Here is an 11,903-nt window from a genome sequence, read left to right as displayed (position 1 = left end):
ATTAAGGCAAAATACAAACATTTAAGTCTTAGATCTGTCTAATGACGCATTGTTTGTTGTGTTAAGTACAATCTTTTACATTAAATAAGTAAACAATGATCAGATGATGCAATTATTTATTTATGCAATTAATTTCTGTTATCACTGTTGGTTATTATTTTTGATGTGAAGTTAAGAGCTCATCTTTTCACTTCATGAGATTTATGTGTAAAGTGTTGAGGTCTCTGTGTGATAAGTGAAATTGATGACTTTGCTTTTTTGGTGTTAATTTTGCGTTGCAAGTAGGTTTCTTTTTGTTATAAAGGTTTTGTTTTAGTGATGTCCTACTGAAAAATCCAGCTTGGTTTTAGCTGGAATTGTTGGTGTATCAAGCTGGTCTAGTTGTGTTTTGGTCACTTTTTAAGCTGGTCTTAGCTGGTCTGGCTTGAAGAGCAGCTGACCCACCAGATTTGCCAGGCTGGGAGGATCATCTTAAACCAGATATGGCCACTTTGAACCAACTACAAGCTTATGTTGGTTTTAGCTGGATTTTTCAGTATAGGAGGAGAAACGTTTCAAATCAATTGAACCAATCACTTTGAAAAATGATTTTCGAAGCATTCGAAACATCTTAATATGGTGCCACCTGTTGGTGAAAATATTGTAAAGCTTTTTACACAATAATTGCAAAGGTTTTTCTAAAAATATGTTGTTAAGAAAAATAAATTATTTAACTTAATTATGTAATTATTAAGTAAAACTGACTGTTATCAGTCAGAAGGTTAAATGTTTTATGAACTTGCATAATAAAACTGACCCGAGTTCACATAAACCATATTAGACACTGCTCATTTGTGATCAACTCCCCCTAGTGGTGAACCATCAGATTTTCGAAACAGTTATCAAGTAATGAAGCCTCGTTTGCTAAAATCACATGAAAACACACTGTGGTTGGATAGTGCAGATTAAGGGGCAGTATTATACCCTTCTGACATCACTAGGGGGGGCAAATTTCAATGACTTATTTTTTCACATGTTTGCAGAGAATGGTTAATCAAAACTAAGTTACTGGGTTGATCTTTTTCACATTTTCTAGGTTGATAGAAGCACCTATTTATAGAACGTAAACATGGAAAAAAACTAATTTTCATGATATGTCCTCTTTTAAAGGGAAAGTTCACCCAAAAATGTGAATTCTGTCATCATTACTCATCCTCGTGTTGTTATAAACCTCTTTAAATTTTTGTTTTGTGATGAACACAAAAGAAGATATTTCAATAAATGCTGATAACCACACAGTTGACGGTACCCATTGAATTCCGTTGTATTTGTTTTCCTACTATGGAAGTCAATGGTTACTATCAGATGTGTGCTTACCATCATTTATCAAAATATATTTTTTGTGTTCATCAGAAAACAGAAATGTATATTTCATTCAGCTTTCTGGAATACTCCCTGATAAAACCAGACAACTAACTTGTTTAAAGCTGTTATTCAGTAGGGAATGTTCATCCCTATACTAAAGTTATCATTATTGTGATATGTCTTAGAATAATCTCTTATTATCATCACACAGGTCCACGTGATCATCTGTACTGAGCCTTTGCAGAGAAATGAAACAGTGACTGCATGTTTGATCTACAGTCGCCACCTGGTGGTGATAAATATGAATAGCATTAACAGAAAGTCTGACTTCAACATGTTTTTGGTGGTATGGTACAGTGCTTTATATAGATTAATGGTATATGGTACAGTCTTCTTTAGCTTAAAGGTAAATATAACAGTGAATGAAGATCATTCTTAAACTGTGTTTAGATGTAGTTCAATAAAGTTCAGAGTATCAGTGAAGCAAGTTTGAGAAATTTCTACATAAAATCAATAATGTAAACAATATAATCTTGATATCTTTAATAAGTTAACATTTTTTAATAAGGTCTGTTTCTGTTTACAGTTGTATTATGCTACATTTAACCTCTAGGCTTCATTGTTTCTTCCCAAAGATAAGAGATTGTTGCATAAAATTGAAAAAGTGACTGTTGTGCCAACTCAACAGCCCAAGGCTATTTCAGATATTCCTGTTGGCATGTTCCTGCTCTGGCCGGCCCCCAATCGAAAAAGATTCACCCGGATAGTCGCAAGACATTGAAGCAACGCTTCCTTGGATGCTTCCGGAGGGGCAAAGTGGAGTCGATGCCGATTTCACAGATTTAGGCCGATCCAGCTATCCCTGATGCCAGGGAAGTTGTTGATATGGCAGATTCTCAATCAAAGATTGTTGGCTTAAAGAAACCGAAACAAAAGGCTTCAAAGAGCCGCTTATTTCACAACCCTTTGAGTAAAAAAGGGAAGAAAGTGAAAAAAGATGCCGATCCAGCCATTCCTGATGCCATGGATGGTGCGGATCTGGCCAGTTTTGATGGCATCGCTGCAGCCAATGCAAGGCTACAGAAGATAGGTGCCATTCCAGCCAATATAGGGCTAAAGGGTGGCGGAGATCCCGACCCAAATAAAGCTTCTATGACCCATAATGGATAAATATTGGACAGAACACATGCTGGGTTAAAAAATGTTTACATGCTGGGTCAAAATGACCCAATGTTGGGTTGTTATTATGCAACCATGGGGTATAATAACCCAGCAGTTGGGTTAAAATAACCCAGCATTGCATCAAATTTTAACCCAGCACGTGTTCTGTCCAATATTTACCCATTATATTTAGAGTGTTAAATATACAAAACTAAATATATTCATATTCAAAATATATTTAATTAAGCTTTACTTTCTACAAAATGCATTTAGCATATATTTAAAACATATTGTCCAGAGAAATAGATTTTTTTTGCAGTATGGGATCAGGATTAGTTCTGACGTATCTGCTTTCCCCTGACATGTCATAACTCATGAGAAAAACGTGTGATTTTTATCAAATATTAACCTGAATAAGGTTTAAACATTCATTTAATGCATTTCCGCAGGAACTCCTTTAACATCTGAAACAACATGAATGAGTAAAAGCAAAGACACTTTAGCTGTTGGACATCAATTCAATCGATGCGGGTGAGAAATGTGCAGACGTGACCTTTTCCTCACAGCACCCGTGTTTCAATCACATGCGTGAAGGTCCAAGTGTGTGTGTGTGTGTGTGTGTGTGTGTGTGTGTGTGTTCCCCTGACCCTCATTTCCAATTGTGGTGTGGTGTCATGGCCACATAGCTGTCTTCCATGTGAATTATAGCAGTTCAGTATGACCACATTGAAAATAAATAGAGGGTAAACAAACCATAACGCTCTATTGCGGTGACCTGCCATTTATTGGGTGGTGAGAGATTTATCCTCTTTGATTTTAATTTCAATTTTATCGCTATGGCCTTTATACTGAAGCAATTAAGAAATAAGAGGATCACACTATATCTCAGCCAACAACCCACAGCAGGCAGCAGATCTTCAGGAGCTGATTGCAAAAAAACGTAGATGACTGCAAATATCTAATGAGCTCCCTTGAGGACGGTCCACAGAGGCTTCTGTTTGTTTTGGACTGTTGTATGTGTCCATCAGAAGTAATGGGATGTGTTAACATGTAAAAAGTATGTTGTAGCATTCAGGACGTTCATGTCAAAGTCGTAGTGTGGACAGCTGTTGTATTTGGTGCGTTTCTTTGATAACAGTTTGGCTCAGGTTTGCCACCTGCTACAGTGGTTTGATGTTGAAAGGAGACCGCAGGTCACCTCTTCCAGAAATATTAAACTAGGGAGTAACCTTTGATGTCTGGAACCTGTGCACGACAGAAGCATGCTGCAAAAGCACGACGACACAAAATATTAATGGTGCTGCAGAATATAATGATGCAACCTACTGTATTCGCAGTGTTTCACCCCAAAATAAAACTCAAATTAAATTTTAATTTGCATAACAATGAACCATATTTTGGGGATCATTGCATGGATTGTATTGTGATGATGTTTACTTTTGCATTTGCAATTCACATTATTCTCAGTAAATTGAACAAATACTGCTATGATTATAATTGCATTAATGTATTGTTAGGGATGCACCGATAGGATTTTTTTGAGCCGATACCAATTCCGATTTAAACACACAACTTCTGGCCGATACCGATGCCGATACCGATATTAAACAATTGTATACAATACTATACAGTTGGTCTATTAGCTAGTTTATTTCTGCATCAAATTATTTTTACTGAACATGGATTTGGTCTAATTAACATTCAACTGACCAACATAATAAGAGAGGCACAAATTAAGCTAAAACAAATATAATAAGACAGCATGACAACCTTCAAAGGTGGTTTTTGCAATTTAGCATTTATTTTATTAACAACATTAACTCATTTTTTACATATAATGGATTTCTTTATGCAGTTAAATAATAAACAATCGGTATCGGCCTTTCTCGTGCTATTGCCGATATGCAGATGGTTTCAAATTCATTAAAAATCGGCCGATAAATATTGGTGGCCGATACATCGGTGCATCACTAATTGTTACATTAGCAGTAAAGTAATTACAATGAGATTGATTTGGCTTTTACAAAAATGATAATGGGAGGATAGTGGTGTGCTTATTTGTATAATAAAATAGATACAAAATTTGAAAAAACATGCTTTAATGTTGTATATAATTTAATCTTTTTGTAATATGTTCCAAACAATTCACTTACAAGTATTTAAATATACATCGCTTGCTATATCTACTAGAAAGTGTTAATTGATAAACTTAGTTGTGTTGCCGCCATAAAAATGTGTAAACAAGTTTTGGGATTTTGCCTTGCATAATAAAATCAGGTTGACGTGTTATTGTGCAGAAAACACAGCTACATTTCTGCTTATCACAGTGACCACATGTAAACATGTTTTCTAAAAACATAAAAAAAGTACTTGGTATGCAGCTGATTGATTCATGTTTCGGAGAGATTAGCTTGTTTCATTTGCCTCATATTGATTATTATTGGCAACAGCGTTCAGTTGAGACATTATACAAGCAGATAACGTATGAATGCAGTACTTTGCATCAACAAAGATTCATGTGGGCTTTGCATCAGGACCCAGATTTAAAGAGCACATTGCTAAGAACAACGTTATTTTGTGTATGTGATGTAATACAATGTGTTTGCATGGTTTATAGTTCAGAAAACATGTTATTTTCCACATACCGTACATTATTCTATAGCCTGCTTCCCTGAAACGCGTTGATTTTGTACAAAGCTCATCATTCTGAAAATTGCTGTCTCCTCCGATTGGTCAGCTAACCTGTACGTTGTGATTGGCCTGAATACCCCTGACCCTCCTTACCGTATTCGTAAGAGCAGCTCCCAATCCGTGTGCTTGTAGTCCAAGAAAAGAGATTTACGTTGGAAACAATCTTTACTTTTGTACCTTTTGCATATCGTTAACATGTACTAATACACACTTACACACCAAAGGAAATGTAAAATTGTGAATAGGGTTGGGAATCGAATTTCGATTCCGATTCTGGAATCGGATCCAAGAAATTGGATCCTTGTTAAAAGTTTAAATTTCGCATGATAATTTTACATCATCTGCCAAGACCTGAGTCACCTCATCTATAGCCATCTGTGCGCAGAGCGCAGGACCGTTCGCTCAAAAACTTAGGCCCTGTCCCAAATGGCACACTCCTGACTAGTTGACCTCCTCAGAGTCCACACTTTGATAGTGCAGACCTTAGGGACCCTTGACGCGAGTCCAAGAGGGCACACCAGAGTCGTTTTTTTTGGGACAGACTCGAGCATCACGCCAGAAATAGTAAGTTGCTCATCATTGTGAACTCTCTTCCGTCGTCTGATTGGTCTGATTGCTCTTTCACAAGGACTTCTGGGTTGGTAAAGTGCACAAAGGCTGCTGCAGTGCAGGCTTCCACGAAGACTGCATCAATGGTTCAAAGGGGGCGCTGATGAGCACACTTCAAAGTGTAAAAATGACTGATGGGACACCCTACGGTCTCGTAGACTAAGCGAGCATGCGCAATTTAAGGCCACGAGACTGAAAGTCCACATGAAGTGCGCCATTTGGGACAGGGCCAAAGTCAGTTCGCAAATGGACCATGGTGGAAGGAGCTCTAAAGTGTAGCTACATATTACAAAATCAGAAAAAGACAAAGCTAAGTGTAATTTTTGTGACAAACTATTATGTTGCAAGATCGGTGTCACCAACAATATGACAAACCATTTGCGGTTGGTTTTAAGCTAGCCTAGCCATGTTTGTTTATGTTTTGTAGCGCCTAAATATGTTTTTATGTAGCCTCCTTTATAGTGTTCAGCTGTAATGGCACAAAATAAATATATTTGATCTATAAAGGCTTGACTGTTATTGCTTTTCACCCATTTGGAATCGAAACAAAGAATCATTAGGAATCGGATCCAAAAAGCGGAATCGAATTTGGAATCGAAATTTGAAACGATGCCCAACGGGCATTGAAAATTGGAATAACGTTGGAAGTTGGCAATGCATCATGGTACTAGAATAGGTTAGTAGACAAGTAAGAAAATATCTTTGAAAACCAACTTGCACCATTGAATCAGTATCAGCAGATAAAAGCATTTTTTCTCACTATCGGACATCAGCCAATTGTTTAAAAACAGCCGATGATCAGGGTAGAGTTAGACTCAATAGAGGAAATCAAACCTAAACTGTGTGATTATTTTGAATTGGGTGAAAATGACAGCAAAATTGCAATTTGTATGCACTTTTACATCATAATAATTAGGATTAAAAAGGAAAACTATCGGTATTTATCGGTATCGGCAGTATCTGTATATTATAATCGGCACAGAAATTTAGTTTCAGTGCATCCCTAATCTTTAGTTTTGTTCACAGTTTATAAAGATAATTTCACACAAAACTTGAATGCTTGTACCAGCAGTGTTGGGGGAAAGTTACTTTTAAAAGTAATGCATTACAATATTAAGTTACTCCCCAAAAAAGTAACTAATTGCGTTACTTAGTTACTTTTCATGGAGTGCATTATGTGACTACGTTTAGTTTATTTCAGTACATATTTTTTTTAATCGAAATAATTAAACTACAAAAGTAACTTCAATGTTAACCCAGATATTGTCTTTACTTAAACAATCAAGTAAACATCACTTAATATTTTCTGTTTTGAATGCAAAGCTTAAAAAGTTTAGTTGATTTAACTTTTAAGCTTACAAAATCCATTAAACTAAAACATTCAAGTAAAATGAACTTAAAATGATTAGTTCATGTTGTGAGGAATACTCGTAATCCTTTGCGCCTGAATATTTTGATTATTTTCTGCTTTTGTACAGAATAAAAACTTGCGCTACTCAAATATTTGTTAATAAAATGTCATATAGGTTCAAGCTCTTATATTATTGATGTGGTTTTGTTGTAAATGATAATTTTGTGAAGTCACCGTTTAGGTGATCAGTGTTTCTGTACATGAAACCTGTTCAGAACATTTTATTGTATTTCTCTCCACAGTACTGACAATGTTTGTCAAAAACACAGTTTTGTGTGTGTTTCTGTGGAGAATCAAGTTTATTCAATGACTGACTTAAATTCAGTCATTAATTTTGTGTTATAATACCATTTATAACATCAAGTGATAAAGTGATAAAAACTAAACTTATATGCAATGGGTTTCCTTACAAATTTCTAGTAATGTCAACTTATCCGGGTTAAGAGTGCAGGAATATTGGAAGAAATTAAAACATTAAGTTTATTCAACTTAAAATTGTTGTTAGAACAACTTATATGTTTAAGTAAACTTCACTTAAAGTTTTTAAGTAATCATTACTTAAATTTTTTAGGGCAATGACTTACCTTCATTTTTTTAAGTAAACTCAACTTATCCAGGCTTACAGTGTTGCATTACTTTTTTTAAAACTCAAATATTAATGTGTCCATTTAAAAAGTAATGGGTTACTTGCAACATGATCTCACAAAGTTCCGTGAGATAGTCACGGAATTTTGTGCTCATTTTTCCGTGGCATTCTAACGGATCTCCGCATTTTTCCGTGGCCCTGCTACGGACTGTCTTTTTCCGTGGCATTCTCACGGATTGGTTACTCAACTGCTTTTTCCTATTTTCAAACCATTTTTGCTTCGGTTTAGGGTTAGATTTGGTGTTTGCGTTAGTATGTCACTTTAAATATTGGTTTATACTATTTTTTCTGATTTATTCTTTTATATTTTCTAAACTTTAAACAATTGTTGCCTGGCGTTGGGGTTAGAGTTGGGTTTGGGTAGGGATGTCATTTTATTTAAATCTAACCCTAAACCAAAGCGAAAATGGTAAGAAAATAGGACAAAACAGTTGAGTAACCAATCCGTGAGAATGCCACGGAAAAAGACAGTCCGTAGCAGGGCCACGGAAAAATGCGGAGATCCGTGAGAATGCCACGGAAAAATGAGCACAAAATTCCGTGACTATGCCACGGAAATTCGAGAGATCAGGTTGGTTACTTTACTCGTTACTTCAGAAAAGTAATATTATTATGTAATGCACGTTACTTGTAATGCGTTACCCTCAACACTGTGTACCACAAACATTTTGTGACGACATGTTATTTTTGGAAATTCGAAACCTATTTATTTTGATTTTATAACCATACATGATTCTGACTAATTGCTTTTTATTATTTATAATTTTCATCACTGCTGTCTATTAAAACAGACCTGCTGGTTGAGGACCCCTGATGTTAAGCAGCAGGTGCAATAAACACCTCATCATTTCTGTGATTCGATTATTTAGACAGAATCACAACACTGACAGACTGCCGTAAAGTTATTTAGGTGTATGTATTGAGCAAATCAGAGATGCAAACACATAATGTTTCATATTATCTTTAACGTGCCTGAATCGTGGTATTAACAATAGTGTACTGTAAATGAGGACAGCTACTAATCCTTATCCATAAAAAACGATTCAGGCTTGTATATAAAATCATAATTTTATTCAAATATGGTGGTCTGTGATTAATCATTCGTTAAACTTTGATATATCTGCATAGACTGCTCAAAGCATATCATTAAAACCCATTTAGCTGTTCAAAAGAGAGAATGACATCTTATCAAAGCTAAACTCGACTCCGCCCCTCCACTTCAGCTGAAGATGTTACTGTAGCATCTCATTAATTCAACTCTCATCCGGTGATGCTCAAAGATGCTTTCAAGGTGATTCGTATTCTGTCCTTTGGTCTCAAAAACGCATGGACGCACAACTTTAATGAAGTCTCGCATATCAGCATCTATTCAAAGCCATTGTGAGATTTTTAATCACAAGTAATAATTAAATCACACAAATGGGAGATGCAAACAATGCTGGTACAGTTCAGTAGTTTCATGCATGGAGCTCTTCTCTATTGAAGCGTGAGGTCTAGTTTTAGGGTTAATATCAAATTCAATAAAATAAATGAAAGTATAAAACAGTCCGCTAGCGGTGCACTCAAGAGAATGAGAGGCGTAGCACCATGTCAATGCCCTGAACAAACCTTGATCATATTGGACCCAACAGATTTCATTTTCTGCCAATAGTGAAAAGGCCCTTAAATGCACCGCTATAACTTGGAGTTCATATTCTTGTTTACTTATTGTTAGTATTGCTTTGTGAAATTGTACCAGTTCCAAGAACAGTAGTGTTTCAACAGCTAAGGGACGTTTTAAATAAATGAAAAATGCAAATGAGCCCTGAATTCACCTGTAGCTGAGGACACGGGTGCAATGCTGCATCATGTCTGTTTTGCACATTTGAAGGTCATCAACATATGGAAAGTAAGAAATGCATATGAATGCTGAAGGAAAAGTATAAGATCTCGTAGGATGTCTGGGCGGAAAGATTACGGTGTGCCCGCTAGGACTGTTACTGCATTCCTGCATTAGTAATTTCTGCATGGCTTTGATCCATCTCCTTTGACTCCCTCACATAGATTTTTTTGTCCCTGCTCTCAGTTTTTCTTGCATTGCATTTCGATTTCTTAATGTGGCTGAACGGTTCTTATGAAGGTTAATTTTGGTTAGTTGATTGCTATGATATAGAGCAGTGGTTTTCAAACTGGGGGCCACCAAATGGTGCCAAGGGACCCCCACTTTTATGACTTATATTCATTTTTAACAAATTCTGCAACTTAAGAAAAATAAGACGTTTAAACAAGAGATAAAAATATGTTTTGTTTCATTAAAATTAGTTTCATGATTATTCTTTAAGTTTAAGATTGTTTTATGTCAAAAATGATGTGGGAGGTCACAAAGCTGATGTATACACAATGGGTGACCACATGCTAAAAACTTTAAGAACCACCAATCAAGAGCAGGGTGAACAATATAAGTGCGTTTATATAATTGAATGTTGCTATACAATATGAGACATCCAAAATGTGTACGGTATATTACAAAACAAGCACTTTAATAAAAGTTGTAATCGTTTTAATTGAGCAAAACAGAAATGTAAAATACATTTACTTAAAAGTGCCAAAGAATGCATTAAAATAATCTGTTAAATTGTTCTCTGATATCTACATGTGATTTTATTAAGTGCAACAATTATCCAGAAACCGTTAAACTTATTATTACAACCCTAGGATTTTTCTTTAGAATGAAATGGTCTTTTATTACCTTATTTGAAATGGTCATGAATAATAATGTTGAGCTCTGCTCTGATTGGCTGTTTCTCAGAGCAGCTCATTCAGTAGCTCTGTGTGTATAAACAGATCTTATGGTTGAGTCTATATCAGATGAAGATACCGATTTTGAGGACTAGTTTGGAGATTGTTAATGGACGTTTCTGAGTGTTTTTTTCCAATATGGACCTGCAAAATGTAACTTTAACGTCAATAAAAGAGAGTCAGCCTAAACACTAGCATATAGCATTAACTAGCATATAGCGCTCGCTAACTCAGCAGTCACAACTTTGTTTTTAGCATTGTAACAACAATTTAATGTTGGGGCTTACATCTCGACTGTAACATCACAGTTGGTGTTATGTTGAGATTGGTCTGTTTTCCAGCGGCGTTTTGCATGCATGAGGGTTTATAAAGGTTTACATACAATCGTGTTTGAGGCTCACGATATTTCATTAAAATGTACAGAGCTCTTATTATTCATCTAATACAGTTTTGCATTCTACGGCACCTTTAAAACAATACAATCAGGGCCAAGCCTTAAAATACTCTGGTGTTAAACACAGTAGCTGTAATCTTAACCCCTAATATACTTGTTGATTTTGAATTAACAGATAATGTTTTAATGCACAAATTTGAACAGATAATTAAATACAATATATGAAGAGTTTCGTTGCAAAACGAGACAAATCCGTTTTTAACGTTTTTGTCAAAACATGTTTATTATTATGTGATCATGTTATTATTTTGTTTTATGGTGCTACTTAGCTGTATTTTTAAGTTATGAAGGTTTAAATCAAAACAAACCAACTGCAGTTGAATTGATATTAATTGGAATGCACAACCAAAAAACAAGATTTCTGAAAAAAAACCAGAGTTATCTCGTTTTGCAACGAAACTTTTCATATTTACATACACTCTATTTGTTGGTTTAACTTACCGTAACAAAGTAAGTTACCTGGTTGCCTTAACACTTTGAGTGGATTTGACTTAAAAAAATATCAGTAAACTCAAAAAAGTTGTGTGTCAACTAATGTTTTTGAGTTGAATTAACTCAAAATTTTGAAGGCAGCCAGGTAACTTACTTTATTAAGTTGAACCAACTTTTTTTTACCAGAAGATCACTGAAGATCATCTTTACTCATTCTGCCGCAAGCCATTTTTTGAAAAGTTTTGATTTTCAAAAAGTTTCACAAAATGCCTTCCAGGAAATTTTCTTCTAAAAATATATAATAAACATATAAATATATAAAATGAAAGAATAACAGACCCCTGCTTTAAAAACAAACAATAAACAAACAAACAAAC

The sequence above is a fragment of the Misgurnus anguillicaudatus genome, chromosome 12, assembly GCF_027580225.2.
Source record: "Misgurnus anguillicaudatus chromosome 12, ASM2758022v2, whole genome shotgun sequence".
Taxonomy (NCBI): domain Eukaryota; kingdom Metazoa; phylum Chordata; class Actinopteri; order Cypriniformes; family Cobitidae; genus Misgurnus; species Misgurnus anguillicaudatus.
The sequence above is the reverse complement of the archived record's forward strand: the minus strand, read 5'-3'. Positions refer to the sequence as shown.